Here is a 21,040-nt window from a genome sequence, read left to right as displayed (position 1 = left end):
TGGGACCGTCGGCCAGTGTGTACGGCCGATACGTCTGTGAACTCTGTCGTTCACAGACGTATCGCGTCGGCCGCGCAGCACAGCCGACGGCCAATATATCTACCGATATATTGGCGCGTCGCTGTGTGTGTACGGGGCGGTCGGCCGACCGCCCGTACACATGCTGCTGCGGCTGGCGGTGATTGACAGCTGAACTGGGCGGGCGTGTGTACACGCTCGCCCAGTTTATGACGTCAGTCCCCGACGGATCGGGCAGTGTGTATGCTGAACACACTGCCCGATCCGTCCATAGATATATCTGCAGATCAATTGATCGGCAGATATATCTACTAGTTTGTACCCATCTTTAGACAACCGGACTAACAACGGAGATAATGTGAGAGGAGGGGTTTCAACTTGTATATAGTAGCAAGGGTAGTTGTGTTGCCAGAGAAACCAGATACTAACAGGATATGATGTATCGGAGCGGGTCGCCATGGGAACCATACCTAAACAGGATGTGACGCATCGGAGCTGGAGGCAGTGAGACCGCCGGTTGGGTATTCACTGTGCGGCTCGTGTGTGCTGGTTACCAAGGTTACAGGGGAAGCCCACGGGACATGTGACTCGCGAACCATCACAGGATTGGTTGAAAGAGACACACAGCTGAAACTACTAATGGAAAGCGGGACGGAGAGCAAGGACAAAAGGAGAGCACTCATTACTTTGACAAAGACCCCAGAAGGGGTGGAAACGAGTCGGTGGGGAACCAGCAGTGGCATTTCAAGCATCCTTGCCAGGGAGAGCGGAGATCCAGGAGGCGTATCCAGATCGCATACTGGTGAAGCACCAACCCTCATGCTCGTTTAAGAACTGACCATTGTCAGTTCTTTTTCCTCTGTAATTTGATTCATTTCTGCCACTAACTGATCCCAGGAATTATTTTGAGTGCTCAAATGTGTTTTAAGATTTATTTGTGATCATCTGTGTTTGTGGAAATTAAATTATATTACATGATGCGATTTTTCCACTTTCTTATTGCATGTCTACCTGTGGAAGATATCACACACAGATCACCCTGCTAGTGGTGAGAGGAGCAAGACGTGCTGATACTGAATCCTCAACAATTTGGTTTTAAGACTGAAGGGACGTATTACACATATTCATTTGTTCTTTTCCTTCTAATTCTGACACTGAAAATATCTCCGTAGCATTGCCTACTGGATACCCCCCAATGTTTGCAATTGCTTTCTCAGACTGTAATTAAGTACCCCCAAAGTACCTTGTTAGCACTGACCTAAAGAGTTGTAACATATTTTGATTCATCTGGGAGGAGAAGGATTAGATAATTAGATTTTACCTATGATTCACAGTATTGCGGAAACGAAAAATGCAGAAAGTGTAGAATGTGGGCAGTCCTATTCAGATGTAATGTTTGGAACTGGACAACAGAAGCATTGTATTTACTGTACATATTGACCCATACATTATGCAAGTTAGTAACACAGATTGCAGTCCGTGAACACAAACATATGCTTTGTTTTCAATTTTAAAAGTAAAACATGTTGTTGAGTATAATTCCAGATGTGCTCCCATAAGAATCCCAGGCTGCTTTAATACAATACTTTATTTTACCACCTTGTGACATGTTTGTCGGCTGCTCGGGTTACACGTGAGGAACAGGAAAATAACTGTCAAATGCAAAGCAAAAAACAATGCCTCCGCGTTTTTTTATTTATAAGAGTTTTTGAAAGTAAAATGTTTAAATGTAAATTTCAGTATGATAGGAAGGTGAACTTGCCCATAGCAACCATTCAGATTATACCTATCAATTTATAGATTATATTTGAAAAATTATAAATAGAATTTGATTGGTTGCTATGTACAATACTTTTACTTTACCTCTACTTCTTAGAAGGTTTGATAATTCTCCCCAAAGGTCACAAATGTTCAGTGCAAGAAATCCAAGCAAACATAAAAGAACCTGTGTGTTGACTCTTAATGATTAGTTTCAGTGGCATAACTAGAAATTTTCTCTGACGTCCTAGTGGATGCTGGGGACTCCGTCAGGACCATGGGGATATAGCGGCTCCGCAGGAGACAGGGCACAATAATAAAAGCTTTAGGATCAGGTGGTGTGCACTGGCTCCTCCCCCTATGACCCTCCTCCAAGCCTCAGTTAGATTTTTGTGCCCGACGAGAAGGGTGCAATCTAGGTGGCTCTCCTGAGCTGCTTAGAATAAAAGTTTAAGTTAGGTTTTTTATTTTCAGTGAGTCCTGCTGGCAACAGGCTCACTGCTACGAGGGACTTAGGGGAGAGAAGAAAACTCACCTGCGTGCAGGATGGATTTGCTTCTTAGGCTACTGGACACCATTAGCTCCAGAGGGAGTCGGAACACAGGTCTCACCCTGGGGTTCGTCCCGGAGCCGTGCCGCCGACCCCCCTTGCAGATGCCGAAGTTGAAGAGGTCCAGAAACAGGCGGCAGAAGACTTTCAGTCTTCATAAGGTAGCGCACAGCACTGCAGCTGTGCGCCATTGTTGTCAGCACACTTCACCAACAGTCACCAACTGTCACTGAGGGTGCAGGGCGCTGGGGGGGGCGCCCTGGGCAGCAATGTATAATACCTTTTTATGGCTAAAATACATCACATATAGCCCTTGAGGCTATATGGATGTATTTAACCCCTGCCAGATCTCACAAACTCCGGGAGAAGAGCCCGCCGAAAAGGGGGCGGGGCCTATTCTCCTCAGCACACGGCGCCATTTTCCTGCTCAGCTCTGCTGTGAGGAAGGCTCCCAGGCTCTCCCCTGCACTGCACTACAGAAACAGGGTTAAAACAGAGAGGGGGGGCACTTATTTGGCGATATGATTACATATATAAAAATGCTATAAGGGAAAACACTTGTATAAGGGGTTGTCCCTGTATAATTATAGCGTTTTTGGTGTGTGCTGGCAAACTCTCCCTCTGTCTCCCCAAAGGGCTAGTGGGGTCCTGTCCTCTGTCAGAGCATTCCCTGTGTGTGTGCTGTGTGTCGGTACGTGTGTGTCGACATGTAGGAGGACGATGTTGGTGAGGAGGCGGAGCAAATTGCCTGTATTGGTGATGTCACTCTCTAGGGAGTCGACACTGGAATGGATGGCTTATTTAGGAATTACGTGATAATGTCAACACGCTGTAAGGTCGGTTGACGACATGAGACGGCCGGCAAACAAATTAGTACCTGTCCAGGCGTCTCAGACACCGTCAGGGGCTTGTAAAAATGCCCATTTACCTCAGTCGGTCGACACAGACACAGACACGGACACTGACTCCAGTGTCGACGGTGAAGAAACAAACGTATTTTCCTTTAGGGCCACACGTTTCATGTTAAGGGCAATGAAGGAGGTGTTACATATTTCTGATACTACAAGTACCACAAATAAGGGTATTATGTAGGGTGTGAATAAACTACTTGTAGTTTTTCCTGAATCAGATAAATTAAATGAAGTGTGTGATGATACGTGGGTTTCCTCCGATAGAAAATTATTGGCGGTATACCCTTTCCCGCCAGAAGTTAGGGCGAGTTGGGAAACACACCTTAGGGTGAATAAGGCGCTCACACGCTTATAAAAACAAGTGGCGTTACCGTCTCCAGATACGGCAGCCCTCAAGGAGCCAGCTGATAGGAAGCTGAAAAATATCCTAAAAGTATATACACATATACTGGTGTTATACTACGACCAGCAATCGCCTCAGCCTGGATGTGCAGCGCTGAGGGGGCTTGGTCGGATTTCCTGACTGAAAATATTGATACCCTTGACAGGGACAAGATTTTATTGACTATAGAGCATTTTAAGGATGCATTTCTATATATGCGAGATGCGCAGAGGGATATTTGCATTCTGGCATCAAGAGTAAATGTGATGTCCATATCTGCCAGACGACAGTGGTCAGGTGATGCAGATTCCAGACGGCACATGGAAGTATTGCCGTATAAAGGGGCGGTACATCGGACCTGGTGGCCATGGCAACAGCTGAAAAATCCACCTTTTGTTACCCCAAGTCACATCTCAGCAGAAAAGGACACAGTCTTTTCAGTCTCAGTCCTTTCGTCCCCATAAGGGCAGGCGGGCAAAAGGGCCAGTCATATCTGCCCAGGGGTAGAGGAAAGGGAAGAAGACTGCAGCAGGCAGCCCATTCCCAGGAACAGAAGCCCTCCACAGCTTCTGCCAAGTCCGCAGCATGACGCTGGGGCCGTACAAGCGGACTCAGGTGCGGTAGGGGGTCATCTCAAGAGTTTCAGCACGCAGTGGGCTCACTCACAAGTGGACTCCTGGATCCTACACGTAGTATCCCAGATGTACATTGGAAATTCGAGACGTCTCCCCCTCACAAGTTCCTGAAGTCTGCTTTACCAACGTCTCCCTCCGACAGGGAGGCAGTATTGGGAACAATTCACAGGCTGTATTCCCAGCAGGTGATAATCAAAGTACCCCTTCTACAACAAGGGAAGGGGTATTATTCCACACTATATTGTGGTACTGAAGCCAGACGGCTAGGTGAGATCTGAAATATTTGAACACTTACATACAAGCGTTCAAATCAAGATGGAGTCACTCAGAGCAGTGATAGCGAACCAGGAAGAAGGGGACGATATGGTGTCACTGGATATCAGGGACGCTTACCTACATGTCCAAATTTGCCCTTCTCACCAAGGGTACCTCAGGTTCGTGGTACAGAACTGTCACTATCAGTTCAGACGCTGCCGTTTGGATTGTCCACGGCACCCCGGGTCTTTACCAAGGTAATGGCCGAAATGATGATTCTTCTTAAAAGAAATATGGACGCTTTCCTGATAAGGGCAAGGTCCAGAGAACAGTTGGAGGTCGGAGTAGCACTATCTTAAGTAGTTCTACGACAGCACGAGTGGGTTCTAAATATTCCAAAATCGCAGTTTTTTCCGACGACACGTCTACTGTTCCTAGGGATGATTCTGGACACAGTCCAGAAAAGGATGTTTTCTCCCGGAGAAGAGAGCCAGGGAGTTATCCGAGCTAGTCAGGAACCTCCTAAAACCAGGAAAAGTATCAGTGCATCATTGCACAAGGATCCTGTGAAAAATGGTGGTTTCTTACAAAGCGATCCCATTCGGTAGATTTCACGCAAGAACCTTTACGTGGGATCTGCTGGAAAAATGGTCCGGATCGCATCTTCAGATGCATCAGCGGATAACCCTGTCTCCAAGGACAAGGGTGTTTCTTCTGCGGTGGCTGCAGAGTGCTCATCTATGAAAGGGCCGCAGATTCGGCATTCAGGACTGGGTCCTGGTGACCACGGATGCCAGCCTGAGTGGCTGGGGAGCAGTCACACAAGGAAAAAATTTCCAGAGAGTGTGATCGAGTCTGGAGACTTCTCTCCACATAAATATACTGGAGCTAAGGGCAATTTACAATGCTCTAAGCTTAGCAAGACCTCTGCTTCAAGGTCAGCCGGTATTGATCCAGTGGGACAACATCACGGCAGTCGCCCATGTAAACAGACAGGGCGGCACAAGAAGCAGGAGGGAAATGGCAGAAACTGCAAGGATTCTTCGCTGGGCGAAAAATCATGTGATAACACTCTCAGCAGTGTTCATTCCGGGAGTGGAAAACTGGGAAGCAGACTTCCTCAGCAGGCATGACCTCCACCCGGGAGAGTGGGGACTTCATCGGGAAGTCTTCCACATGATTGTAAACCGTTGTGAAAAACCAAAGGTGGACATGATGGCGTCCCGCCTGAACAAAAAACTAGATATTGCGCCAGGTCAAGGGACCCTCAGGCAATAGCGGTGGACGCTCTGGTAACACTGTGGATGTACCAGTCAGAGTATGTGTTCCCTCCTATGCCTCTCATACAAAAAGTACTGAGAATCATAAGAGGGAGATGAGTAAGAATGATACTCGTGGTTCCGGATTGGCCAAGAAGGACTTGGTACCCGAAACTTCAAGAGATGTTCACGGAAGACCCGTGGCCTCTACCTTTAAGAAAGGACCTGCTCCAGCAGGGGCCTTGTCTGTTCCAAGACTTACCGCGGCCGCGTTTGACGGCATGGCGGTTGAACGCCGGATCCTGAAAGGGCATTCCAGATGAAGTCATCCCTACCCTGGTCGAAGACAGGAAGGATGTAACCGCAAAACATTTTCACCGCATTTGGCGAAGATATGTTGCGTGGTGTGAGGCCAAGAAGGCCCCTACAGAGGAATTCCAACTGGGTCGTTTCCTACATTTCCTGAAAACAGGACTGTCTATGGGCCTAAAATTAGGGTCCATTAAGGTTCAAATTTCGGCCCTGTCGAATTTCTTCCAGAAAGAACTGGCTTTAGTGCCTGACGTTCAGATGTTTGTAAAAGGGGTACTGCATATACAGCCTCCTTTTGTGCCCCAGTGGCACCTTGGGATCTCAATGTTGTTTTGAGTTTCCTAAAGTCACATTGGTTTGAACCACTCACCACTGTGGACTTAAAATATCTCACATGGAAGGTGACGATGCTATTAGCCCTGGCTTCAGCCAGGCGTGTGTCAGAATTGGCGGCTTTATCATATATAAAGCCCTTACTTAATTTTTCATTCTGACAGGGCAGAATTGAGGACTCGTCCTCAATTTCTCCTTAAGGTGTTTTCTGTTTTTCACATGAACCAACCTATTGTGGTACCTGCGGGTACTAGGGACTTGGAGGACTCCAAGTTACTTGACGTTGTCAGGGCCCTGAAAAATATGTTTCCAGGAAGGCTGGAGTCAGAAAATCTGACTCGCTGTTTAGCCTGTATGCACCCAACAAGATGGGTGCTCCTGCTTCTAAGCAGACGATTGCTCGCTGGATTTGTAATACAATTCAGTTTACACATTCTGTGGCAGGCCTGCCACAGCCAAAATCGGTAAAAGCCCATTCCAAAAGGAAGGGGGCTCATCTTGGGCGACTGCCCGAGGGGTCTCGGCTTTACAACTTTGCCGAGCAGTTACTTGGTCAGGGGAAAACACGTTTGCTAAATTCTACAAATTTGATACCCTGGCTGAGGAGGACATGGAGTTCTCTCATTCGGTGCTGCAGGGTCATCCGCACTCTCCCGCCCGTTTGGGAGCTTTGGTATAATCCCCATGGTCCTGACGGAGTCCCCAGCATCCACTAGGACGTCAGAGAAAATAAGATTTTACTTACCGATAAATCTATTTCTCGTAGTCCGTAGTGGATGCTGGGCGCCCATCCCAAGTGCGGATTGTCTGCAATACTTGTACATAGTTATTGTTACAAAAATCGGGTTATTCTTGTTGTGAGCCATCTTTTCAGAGGCTCCTTCGTTGTTATCATACTGTTAACTGGGTTCAGATCACAGGTTGTACGGTGTGATTGGTGTGGCTGGTATGAGTCTTACCCGGGATTCAATATCCTTCCTTATTATGCACGCTCGTCCGGGCACCGTATCCTAACTGAGGCTTGGAGGAGGGTCATAGGGGGAGGAGCCAGTGCACACCACCTGATCCTAAAGCTTTTATTATTGTGCCCTGTCTCCTGCGGAGCCGCTATATCCCCATGGTCCTGACGGAGTCCCCAGCATCCACTACGGACTACGAGAAATAGATTTATCGGTAAGTAAAATCTTATTTTTCTCCCCCAAGCCAAAACATTCTCTGCCCCCCCCGACATAATTGCCACTAGGAAAGTGATGAATCTGCGCACGCCGAAGGTGCGTGCCATAAAAAGGGCGTGACCTTGCTGAAATGGGCGTGACTTTGCATATAGGGGCGTGGCATTGCAGGAAAAGACTACCTTATACCCCAGTTTTGCAACCTGCACGCCCAGATGTTGGCCACCACAGGAAAAAAAATAATCCTGATTCATGCTCCTTACATTATTTGTCATTTTTCCTCCTTATAGTAATGCCCAGTATACATTATGCCACATACTGCAATGGCCCTTAGACATTATGCCACACACAATAATGCCCATGACACAATATGCCACATACCGTAATGCCCCCAACACATTATGCCACACACCGTAATGCCTGTGACACTTTATGTCACGCATCGTAATGCCCATTATACATTATGCTACACACTGCAATGCCCCTGATACATTATAGCACATACAATGCCTGTGACACAATATGACACACACCGCAATGTCTGTGATACATTATGCCACACACTGCAATGTCCGTGAAACATTTTGCCACACACTGCAATGCCCGTTATACATTGTCAAACACTGCAATGCCCGTGATACATTATGACACACACTGCAATGCCCGTTATACATTATGTCACACACTGCAAGGCCCCTGAGACATTATACCACATACCACAATGCCCGTGATATAGTATACCATACACCGTAATGCCTGTGACACATTATGACACACACCGCAATGTCCGTGATACATTATGCCACACATGGCAATGCCCATCACACATTAAGCCCTACAGTAAGGCTTCTAATTACTTTTAAATTACCTGCTCATTGCCAAGGGTTTCATGCTCTTGGTTCCATGTTTGTTACCAGGGGTTTCATGCGCTAGGTGTTATGCTTGTTGCCAGAGGTATCATGTGCTGGGTTTCAAGCTTGTTTCCAGAAGGTAATATTCGTTGCCAGGGGTTTCATGCACTCGGGTGTCATGCTCGTTGCTAGGGGGTAATGCTTGTTGCCAGGGATTTCATGAGCTGGGTGTTATGCTTGTTACCAGGGGGTAATGCTTGTTGCTAGGGCTGTGTTCCCAGTGCCACATATGCCCCCAGTGCCAGATATTCTCCCACAGTGCCAGATAAAAATATGTCCCCATAGTGTCAGAATCACATATGCCCCCAGTGCCAAATATGCCCCCCCACCAGTGCCAGATACACATATGCCCCCCAGTGCCAGCTACACATATACCCCTAGTGCCAAATATGCCCCCACAGTGCCAGGTACACATATACCCCCAGTGCCAAATATGCCCTCCAGTGCCAGTTACACATAAGACTATGCTCATTTAAGCTCACATACAAGTCTGCAAATATAGTTACTCAGTGTGAGGTGAGCTGCGGCCTACGGCGCAGCCCAGCGGTCCCGTCCCGTGAGTCTCAAATCCTGCCGTCTGGGAAGACATCGCTGCTGTTGCCCCCTGCTGCGCTTGGTGAGTGAAAGACTTTCACTCACCAAGTGCGACAGGCGGCAGCGGCGGCGATGTCTTCCCAGGCGGCGGGACTTGAGAGTCGCGGGATGGGACCGCCAGACTGCGCCGCAGTTCACCTCACACTGAGGCCTGCCCAGAGCTGACATCCTGCGGAGCGGCAAGCGCTTACAAAGATGGCGGCAAACTCTCCGGAGTGGCGGCGCCCCCACGCCATGGCAGGGTCTGCGGGGATAGTATTTACGCCAGTGTTTAGTTTACATGTTCTCCTTTGGCAAAGGGAATACTTAACAGATGTGGTTTTGCCCATCTGCAAACAAATTTGCTGCTATGATCAGGTCTTAATTAGGCCCATTACTGCATCCTGACAGATCAACAGAAGGCTATACACAAGAAGTCATCTTGGAGTTATTAGTCTGACAAGTTGTGTCATGGTGGAATGCTTAAGGAAGCCAGATTCCACCACCCACCCGCCAAAAAAAAAAAAAGGATGAAATGTTAAAGGGTATGTTGCAAGTTATGGTTAGACCACAACAATAAGTTTAGCAAGTGATTTTTACTCTGGAAGATATTTCCTGACTGTCGGAAACAAAAACAGCTGAAGATGATGCTCAGAGGCTGATGGCAGCAAACAATGTTGAGGTATTCCTGATAGCATTTGAATGGGTGGCTAATACCCCTTTCAGACAACAAACCTGGGGAATAGCCGTGTCTAGCAAGCCAGCAATTTCCCAGGTCTCAGCCCGATCCTGGTAAGGAGCAGGGTTGGGGACCTGGGACTTAGTACCTATCAGACATACAGAAATCATGGGTTGATGCGTGTTCAGTAGCCTGTTCTACTCTGGTCCAGTTTACTCTTGCTACTGCACTGTGAACTTGTTTGTGTGGGAAACTCAATTGTCCTGTTTGGCCATAATGGTTGATAATACTTTTGTTGATTCTGGAACTGAGCATACCCTTGTCTCCTGTGCTGTTCTTCCTAAAGATGCAACAAAGTTATTCCTTTTGCATATGGAATCCCTATGACAGTAGTATGTTACAGTCAAGGATCAGCAGCCACCATAGTTCCAAAGCTCACTATAACCACCAATTTTAGTACTGGACTTTCCATACTTTGAGCAGAGTATAAGGGAGCAAGTGACAAAAGAGGAAGCTGTTCTAGAGGAACTGGCTTATTAGGATGATGAAATGGAAGACGTTCTGAATAAACCATGGAAAGCCTGCCATATGAAGCGAAGAGTACTGCATGACTAGGAGATGCCACTGATGAAATGCCGTCATCATTGGCAAAATTTGAAAGCTTTCTTTCTGATATTAATGCAGGAAAAGTGGAAGGAAATGTGGAGTCTTTTAAAACAACAAAAAGGGTTACCAAAGAGAATTATACTTGTCCCAGATATTCAAACCTTAATACTCAGAGGAAGAACTCCACTGCTGAATGACTTCATAAGTGCCCAGAGTGGGACTGGTGAGCAGTTGGTCAGACATCACCATCTCCCAACAAACGCATAAGAACACTTTTTCTCTAACGTCCTAGTGGATGCTGGGGACTCCGTCAGGACCATGGGGAATAGCGGGCTCCGCAGGAGACAGGGCACATCTAAAAAGCTTTTTAGGTCACATGGTGTGTACTGGCTCCTCCCCCCATGACCCTCCTCCAAGCCTCAGTTAGGTTTTTGTGCCCGTCCGAGAAGGGTGCAAACTGGATGGCTCTCTTAAGGAGCTGTTTAGTAAAGTTTTTTTTTAGGTTTCTAATCAGTGATTCCTGCTGGCGACAGGATCACTGCAACGAGGGACTTAGGGGAGAGACTTGCAACTCACCTGCGTGCAGGAGGATTGAAGTTTTAGGCTACTGGACACTGAGCTCCAGAGGGAGTCGGAACACAGGTCAGCCTGGGGTTCGTCCCGGAGCCGCGCCGCCGATCCCCCTTACAGACGCTGAAGAAAGACGGCGGAACGGAGGTCCGGAAACAGGCGGCAGAAGACTTCACAGTCTTCAGAGAGGTAGCGCACAGCACTGCAGCTGTGCGCCATTGTTGCTACACGGCTCACTGACACGGTCACGGAGGGTGCAGGGCGCTGCTGGGGGCGCCCTGGGCAGCAATATAAATACCTATTTGGCAAATAAATACATCACATATAGCCATTAAGGCTATATGTATGTATTTAACCCAGGCCAGTTTTCCTAATAACCGGGAGAAAAGCCCGCCGTGAAAGGGGCGGAGCTTATTCTCCTCAGCACTCAGCGCCATTTTCCTGACCAGCTCCGCTGGTGAGGAAGGCTCCCACTCTCCCCTGCACTACAGAAACAGGGTTAAAGAGAAGGGGGGCATAAATTGGCGATATAATTATATATTAAGAGCCCATATATAGAAACAACACCTTCTAGGGTTGTTATATACATTATGGCGCTTTTGGTGTGTGCTGGCAAACTCTCCCTCTGTCTCCCCAAAGGGCTAGTGGGTCCTGTCCTCTATCAGAGCATTCCCTGTATGTGTGTGCTGTAGGTCGGTACGTGTGTGTCGACATGTATGAGGAAAATGTTGGTGAGGAGACGGAGAAAATTGCCTGTAATGGTGATGTCACTCTCTAGGGAGTCGACACCAGAATGGATGGCTTACTTATGGAATTACGTGATAATGTCAACACGCTGCAAGCCGGTTGACGACATGAGACAGCCGGCGGACAAATTAGTATCGGTCCAGGCGTCTCAGACACCGTCAGGGGCTTGTAAAAACGCCCATTTACCTCAGTCGGTCGACAGACACAGACATGGACACTGACCCCAGTGTCGACGGTGAAGAAACAAACGTATTTTTCCTTTAGGGCCACAAGTTACATGTTAAGGGCAATGAAGGAGGTGTTACGTATTTCTGATACCACAAGTACCACAAATAAGGGTATTTTGTAGGGTGGGAATAAACTACTTGTAGTTTTGCCTGAATCAGATAAATTAAATGAAGTGTGTGATGATACGTGGGGTTCCTCCGACAGAAAGTTATGGGCGGTATACCCTTTTTCCCGCCAGTAGTAAGGGCGAGTTGGAAAACACACCTTAGGGTGGACAAGGCGCTCACACGCTTATAAAAAACATGGCGTTACCGTTTCCAGATACGGCCGCCCTCAAGGAGCCAGCTGATAGGAAGCTGGAAAATATCATAACAGTATATACACACATACTGGTGTTATACTACGACCAGCAATCGCCTCAGCCTGGATGTGCAGCGCTGAGGGGGCTTGGTCGGATTTCCTGACTGAAAATTTTGATACCCTTGACAGGGACAGGATTTTATTGTCTATAGAGCATTTTAAGGATGCATTTCTATATATGTGTGATGCGCAGAGGCATATTTGCATTCTGGCATCAAGAGTAAATGTGATGTACATATCTGCCAGACGAAGACACGACAGTGGTCAGGTGAGGCAGATTCCAGAGGGCATATGGAAGTATTGCCGTATAAAGGGGCGGTCCATTGGACCTGGTGGCCATGGCAACAGCTGAAAAATCCACCTTTTGTTACCCCGAGTCACATATTGGCAGAAAAGGACACAGTCTTTTCAGTCTCAGTCCTTTCGTCCCCATACGGGCAGGCGGGCGAAGGCCAGTCATATCTGCCCAGGGGGAGAGGAAAGGGAAGAAGACTGCAGCAAGCAGCTCATTCCCAGGAACAGAAGCTCCTCACGGCTTCTGCCAAGTCCGCAGCATAACGCTGGGGCCGTACAAGCGGACTCAGGTGCGGTAGGGGGTCATCTCAAGAGTTTCAGCAACACTCGCAAGGGAACTCCGGGATCCTACATGTAATATCCCAGGTGTACATTGGAAATTCGAGACGTCTCCCCCTCACACAATTCACAGGCTGTATTCCCAGCAGGTGATAATCAAAGTACCCTTCTTACAACAAGGAAGGGGGTAGTATTCCACACTATATTGTGGTACTGAAGCCAACCGGCTCGGTGAGATCTGAAATATTTGAACACTTACATACAAGCGTTCAAATCAAGATGGAGTCACTCGGAGCAGTGATAGCGAACCAGGAAGAAGGGGACGATATGATGTCACTGGATATCAGGGACGTTTACCTACAGGTCCAAATTTGCCCTTCTCACCAAGGGTACTTCAGGTTCCTGGTACAGAACTGTCACTATCAGTTCAGACGCTGCCGTTTGGATTGTCCACGGCGCCCCGGGTCTTTACCAAGGTAATGGCCGGAATGAGGATTTTTCTTAAAAGAAACATGGACGCTTTCCTGATAAGGGCAAGGTCCAGAGAACAGTTGGAGGTCGGAGTAGCACTATCTTAAGTAGTTCTACGACAGCACGAGTGGATTCTAAATATTCCAAAATCGCAGCTTTTTCCGACGACATGTCTACTGTTCCTAGGGAAGATTCTGGACACAGTCCAGAAAAACGTGTTTCTCCCAGTGGAGAAAACCAGGGAGTTATCCGAGCTAATCGGGATCCTCCTAAAACCAGGAAAAGTGTCAGTGCATCATTGCACAAGAGTCCTGGTAAAAATGGTGGCTTATTACGAAGCAATTCCATTCGGCAGATTTCCCGCAAGAACTCTTCAGTGGGATCTGCTGGACAAATGGTCCGGATCGCATCCTCAGATGCATCAGCGGATAACCCTATATCCAAGGAAAAGGGTGTCTCTCCTGTGGTGATTACAGAGTGCTCATCTTCTAGAGGGCCGCAGATTCGGCATTCAGGATTGGATGCCGGTGACCACGGAGGCCAGCCTGAGAGGCTGGGGAACAGTCACACAGGGAAAAAATTTCCAGGGAAGTGTGATTAAGTCTGGAGAATTCTCTCCGCATAAATAAGCTTAGAGCAAATTTATAATGCTCTAAACTTAGCTAGACCTCTGCTTCAAGGTCAGCCGGTATTGATCCAGTGGGATAACATCACGGCAGTCGCCCACGTAAACAGAAGGGCGGCACAAGAAGCAGGAGGGCAGTGAAAACTGCAAGGATTTTTCGCTAGGCGGAAAATCATGTGATAGCACTGTCAGCAGTGTTCTTTCCGGGAGTGGACGATTGGGAAGCAGACTTCCTCAGCAGGCATGACCTCCACCCGGGAGAGTGGAAACTTCATAGGGAAGTTTTTTCAACATGATTGTGGACCGTTGGCAAAGACCAAAGGTGGACATGATGGCGTCCCGCCCGAACAAAAAACGGGACAGGTATTCCGCCAGGTCATGAGACCTTCAGGCGATAGCTGTGGATGTTCTGGTAACACCGTGGGTGTACCAGTCTGTGTATGTGTTCCCTCCTCTGTTTCTCATAACCAGGGTATTGAGAATTATAAGACATAGAGGAGTATGAACTATACTAGTGGCTCCGGATTGGCCAAGAGGGACTTGGTACCCGGAACTTCAAGAAATGCTCACAGAGGACTAAGGGCCTGGGGAGCTAAGAAGGGACTTGATTCAGCAAGTACCATGTCTATTCCAAGACTTACCGCGGCTGCGTTTGACGGCATGGCGGTTGAATGCCGGATCCTGAGGGGAAAAGGCATTCCATAAGAGGTCATACCTACCTTGGTCAAAGCCAGGAAGGAGGTGACCGCACAACGTCATCACCACATGTGGTAAAAATATGTTGCGTGGGTGAGGCCAGGAAGGCTCCACGACGGAAATTCAACTAGGTCGATTTCTACACTTCCTGAAAACAGGAGTGTTTTGGACCTCAAATGGGGGTTCATTAACATTTAAATTTCGGCCCTGTAGATTTTCTTCCAGAAAGAATTGACTTCAGTTCCTGAAGTCCAGATTGTAAAGGATGTATTGCATATACAGCTTTTTTGTGCCCCTAGGGGCACCGTGAGATCTCAACATAGTGTTGGGATTTCTTAAAATCATATTGGTTTGAACCGCTCAAATCTGTGGATTTGAAATATCTCACATGGAAAGTGACCATGCTGTTGACAAATATCTCACATGGGAAGTGACCATGTTGTTAGCCCTGGCCTCGGCCAGGCGATTGTCAGAATGGGCGGCTTTGTCTTACAAAAGCCCATATTAAAATTTTCCATTTGAACAGGACAGAACTGGGACTCGTCTCCAGTTTCTTCATAAAGGGGTGTCAGCGTTTTCACCTGAAACAACCTCTTGTGGTGCCTGCGGCTACTAGGGACTTGGAGGACTCCAAGTTACTAGACGTGGTCAGGGCCCTAAAAATATATATATATATATATATATATATATAGTTAGGACGGCTGGAGTCAGAAAGTCTGACTTGCTGTTTATACTGTATACACCCAACAAGCTGGGTGCTCATGCTTCTAAGCAGTCTATTGCACGCTGGATTTGTAGTACAATTCAGCTTGCACATTCTGTGACAGGCCTGCCACAGACGAAATATGTAGATGCCCATTCCACAAGGAAGGTGGGCTCATCCTGGGCGGCTGCCCGAGGAGTCTCGGCATTACAACTTTGCCGAGCAGCTACGTGGTCAGGGGAGAACACATTTGTAAAATTTTACAAATTTTGATACTCTGGCTAAGGAGGACCTGGAGTTCTCTCATTCGGTGCTGCAGAGTCATCCGCACTCTCCCGCCCGTTTGGGAGCTTTGGTATAATCCCCATGGTCCTGACGGAGTCCCCAGCATCCACTAGGACGTTAGAGAAAATAAGAATTTACTTACCGATAATTCTATTTCTCGTAGTCCGTAGTGGATGCTGGGCGCCCATCCCAAGTGCGGATTGTCTGCAATGCTTGTACATAGTTATTGTTACAAAAATCGGGTTATTACTATTGTTGTGAGCCATCTTTTCGGAGGCTACTTCGTTTTGTTATCATACTGTTAACTGGATTCAGATCACAAGTTGTACGGTGTGATTGGTGTGGCTGGTATGAGTCTTACCCGGGATTCAAGATCCTTCCTTATTGTGTACGCTCGTCCGGGCACAGTACCTAACTGAGGCTTGGAGGAGGGTCATGGGGGGAGGAGCCAGTACACACCATGTGACCTAAAAAGCTTTTTAGATGTGCCCTGTCTCCTGCGGAGCCCGCTATTCCCCATGGTCCTGACGGAGTCCCCAGCATCCACTACGGACTACGAGAAATAGAATTATCGGTAAGTAAATTCTTATTTTTAAAAGTTCAGTGTGTGATTATACTAGTGTTGGCCATATGTGGAAGACATGGGCGTGTGTAGCTAAACAAAAGGATCATATTTCCTTTCATTTTTTGTCCATTCCTTTACCTTTATGCTCTGATAATCATTGACTTTAATTTAAGATAGTGCGGTAAAAAAATGAAATTGCCTAGTAAATTGCCTAATGAATGAATTAACACAAGCACTACAGCTAGGTATACTTAATCAAAAGCGGAAGAGTAACTAAGTAGCGATGTAGACAAGTGGCTCCTCCACAAAGTTTCTTGGGAGGTAGAACAGATTCTCATGGAATAGTTTATTATAATGGGCTTCCCAATACAAAAGATGAAGAAACATGGTTGGAGGAATGTAGAACTTGCTGTACTTTTCCCTATATATATATACCATTAGATTAATTCTACACAGAGGTTCATAATTTCTACATAAGCATCCATCTACTCTAGGTGTGCATCTGAGAAAACAGAGGAGAGACATATTCTAGGTAGGAAATATTCACCCAATGTTAATCAGTGACATATTCTGCAAGTCCTACCAGTATATACATGTAGATCATTTTGACAGTATATTTTTAAGATTTGCAGAATATAAAAAAGCCTATAAATGGTATAATTTGTGTGCACTAATACCTTGATGTGGTTCTGAGTGAAGTTCTTTCTCCAGTAATTGCCCCATGGGACACGTGGTCAAGCATAATGAGGCTTGCTTCACTTTAGTACTGAGGTGTGTAGAAGAGGTGTGTTTGACATTGGTAAAACATTTAAAATCAATAGAACTGTAGAGATTGTATATTGCATTGAGACAAAACAGGTAGTCTATTAGAGGAGACCATTAACACTGTCATTGGGGAGATGAAGGAAAGTGCATTTACAATAGTGTGTTTGTAACACGCAGTCAACTAGACAAGTCCTTGTTTGATGCTTAAATGACACAAATGCACTGTTGTGTACTGTTGGCAGATCTGCTTTAATGTAAGAGAACTGAGCTGTCATGGGAATTAGAGTGGAGGAATGGTTTTCCTCAGTGCCCTCATGGTCTACACTTCTATCTAAACTGGTCTAGTATCTTTTTGTTACTTGTTCTTTTAGCATTTTGTAACCACAAAGTGTATAATATTTTACATGTATGCTTCACTGGATACAGACAAGTGTCTGTATGGTCATGATGTTCTCCAAATGGGACTTGATATACACTATATGATAGCCATCATATTTGGTAGTAATGATAAAGTGTAAAATATATATATATATGCAGAGCCGGATTTTCCTAGGGGCGACAAGGGTGGTCGTCCCGGGGCCCCCACACAGGGGCGGATCCAGAAGAAAATGATAGGGGGGGCACCATGGAAGGGGCAAGTACATTTGCGTGCGGCTTCGGTGCATGTGAGGTGGCGCTTCTTATACAATGCCCACAGTTGTAGCGCTCATTATGCAATGTCCACTGTACTGGTAGTGCCCCTTATATAGACCCCCAAGTAGTGGTGCCCCTTTTGCAATGCCCGTATTGCCCCCAGTAGTAATGTTGCCTGTAGTAATGCCCCCAGTCATTATGCCCCCAGTGGTAATTCCCCTGCAGTCATGACCCCAGTAGTTTACCCCTGCCCCCTTTAGTTTAGCCTCCCAGTGGTAATGCCCCCAGTAGTTTAGCCACCAGTAGTAATGCCCCCCTGTAGTTTGCCCCATTGTAGTTTAGTCCCTGTAGTTATGCCCCCTTGTAGCTTAGCCTTCAGTAGTAATGCCCCCAGTAGTTTGGCCCCTGTAGTTATCCCCCAGTAGTTTGGCCCCTGTAGTTAAGCCCCCAGTAGTTTGCACCCCCTGTAGTTTAGCCCCAAGTAGTAATGCCCCTGTAGTTAAGCCGCCAGTAGTAATGCCCCTGAAGTTACGCCGCCAGTAGTTGGCACCTTTGTAGTTGGCCCCCAGTAATAGTCCCCCAGTAGTTTGCCCCCAGTAGATGCCACCCAGTAATAATGTCCCCCAGCAGTTTGCCCCCAGTAGATACCCCCCAGTAATAATGTCCTCCAGTAGTTTGCCCCCAGTAGTAATGCCCCTTATAAGTTTGCCCCCAATAGATGACCTCCCAGTAGTAATGCCCCCAGTAGATGCCCCCCAGTAAAAATGTCCCCCAGTAGCTGCCCCCAATAGATGACCCCCTGTAGTAATGCCCCCAGTAAAAATGTCCCCCAGTAGCTGCCCCCAATAGATGACCCCTCAGTAGTGATGCTCCCAGTAGATGCCCCCCAGTTATAATGCCCCCAGTAGTTTGCCCACCCCAGTAGTAATGCCCCTTGTTGATGCCCCCCAGTAGTAATGTCCCCCGTAGTTTGCCCCCAGGAGATGCCCCCGCTGCATTAAGGAAGAAAAAAACATACTTACCGAGCCCCGTTTCTGCGCCGCTGCAGTCCTCCTCCTCCCTGGGCGTCCGCTCCTCAGCACTATGAGAGAGACGTCATGACTGACGTCTCTCCCATAGCGCACGGCGCACAGTGACAGCGCCGGAAGCCGGAGCTCAGTACTGAGCTCCTGCCTCCGGCTACCGCTGTGCAGGGAGACGAGCGCCCGCTGGTAAAACAATCTCAGCGGGCGCCCGTCATCTCCCTGTGCGGCGCCGGGGGAGAACGGGGGAGAACGGGGTACGGAGGGGACGGAGGCCAGAAATGACAGGGGGGGCACGGGCCCGAGTGCCCCCCCCTGGATCCGCCACTGCCCCCACACATTAGGGGCCCCCACTCACTGCATTATAAATTGGAGTCAATTGAGGTACACCCAACGCGTTTCGTCCATCACCCTTCATCAAGGGGTCAACACCCCTTGATGAAGTCTGATGGATGAAACGCGTTGGGTGTACCCCAATTGACTCTCCATTTTTAAGATAAGCAGCACCTTCTTATCCTAGACTTTTCATCAATGTAATATTGTTCTTATTGAATTTATATGATCTAGAGTTCTAGTTATTTTATACCGAGCATTTTTTAGTATTATATATCCTCCGTATTTTTAGCCCACCCTAATATTTTAATTTTTAATTTATATAAATAAATATACTGTTATATTTTTTAAAACGTATCCTGCAAGTTCTTCATAATTACAGAATTTATCAGACACCGTCAGTCGCTGACACCCCTATCCCTCTTTACCCATATCTAAATTTAAAGGTAACTTATCCCTGCCGAATACTTAGGGGTTAGCCGACACCTTATATTACTAAAGGAGTGTCTGAACTGTAGTATTCCAATACTCTGTCATTGTATCTATTCACATACACCTGTGGCGCCATACTCCCACTACCCAGTGTATATATATATATATATATATATATAGTCCCACTATGAAAAATGGCACACCCAGAATAATAAAAAGGAGACAAGCTTAGTTCATGCTGATATAGGGCCTAATTTAGATCTGATCACAGCAACAAATTTGTTGGCTAATGGGCAAAACCATGGCCCTCATTCCGAGTTGATAGCACGTAGCAACTTTTTCCTGCTCGTGCGATCAACTAGACGCCGCCTATGGGGGAGTGTATTTTAGCATAGCAGGGCTGCGATTGCTTGTACAGTCCTGCTATGCTAAAAAAGTTTCCTGCAAAACAAGACCAGGGTCAGACTTACTTACCCTGTGCGATGGATCCAGCGACGAAGGTCCCGGGATTGACATAAGACATCCGTCCTCCAAACGCCTGGACACGCCTGCGTTCGGATCTCCACGCCTGGAAACCAGTGAGTATCTGCCCTGGAACGCCTCCCCGCTGTCAATCTTCTTGCAATCACACTCGCGATCACTTTCTTCTCTCTTCTGGTCATTGCCGCTGGGCAACGACACGCGTGTGCATTGCGGCTGCAGCGCATGTGCAGTTCAGACCTGTTTGCACCACAGCGAAGAACCGCTTCATGCGAACGGGTCGGAATGACCCCCCCGTGTGCACTGCAGGGGGGGGGGCAGATATAACTTGCAGAGAGAGTTAGATTTGGGTGGGTTATTTGGTTATTTTGTTTCTGTGCAGGGTAAATACTGGCTGCTTTATTTTTACACTGCAATTTAGATTTCAGTTTAAAGACACCCCACCCAAATCTAACTCTCTCTGCACATGTTATATTTGCCCCACCTGCACTGCACATGGGCCCTCATTCCGAGTTAATCGCTCGCAAGGCGAATTTAGCAGAGTTGCTCAGGCTAAGCCTACGCCTACTGGGAGTGTATCTTAGCTTCTTAAAATTGCGACCGATGTATTCGCAATATTGCGATTACAAACTACTTAGCAGTTTCAGAGTAGCTTCAGACTTACTCGGCATCTGCGATCAGTTCAGTGCTTGTCGTTCCTGGTTTGACGTCATAAACACACCCTGCGTTCGCCCAGACAATCCCCCGTTTCTCCGGCCACTCCTGCGTTTTTTCCGGAAACGGTAGCGTTTTTATCCACACGCCCCGAAAACGCCGTGTTTCCGCCCAGTAACACCCATTTCCTGTCAATCACACTACGATCGCCGGAGCGAGGAAAAAGCCGTGAGTAAAAATACTATCTTCATTGTAAAATTACTTGGCGCAGTCGCAGTGCGATTATTGCGCATGCGTACTAAGCGGAATTTCACTGCGATGCGATGAAAATTACCGAGCGAACGACTCGGAATGAGGGCCATGGTTTTGCCCATTAGCTAACAAATTTGCTGCTGCAATCAGATCTGAATTAGGCCCATAGAGTTAGAAGAAAATCAATATCTATTAAAACAAATTTAGATTAGAAATATCTGCAATATAATTGAATAATCAAATGTCTTCTTAGTTCCCCAAAAATAACCAATATGTATTAAAACTACATATT

Source organism: Pseudophryne corroboree, chromosome 12, assembly GCF_028390025.1.
Source record: "Pseudophryne corroboree isolate aPseCor3 chromosome 12, aPseCor3.hap2, whole genome shotgun sequence".
Lineage (NCBI taxonomy): Eukaryota > Metazoa > Chordata > Amphibia > Anura > Myobatrachidae > Pseudophryne > Pseudophryne corroboree.
The sequence above is the reverse complement of the archived record's forward strand: the minus strand, read 5'-3'. Positions refer to the sequence as shown.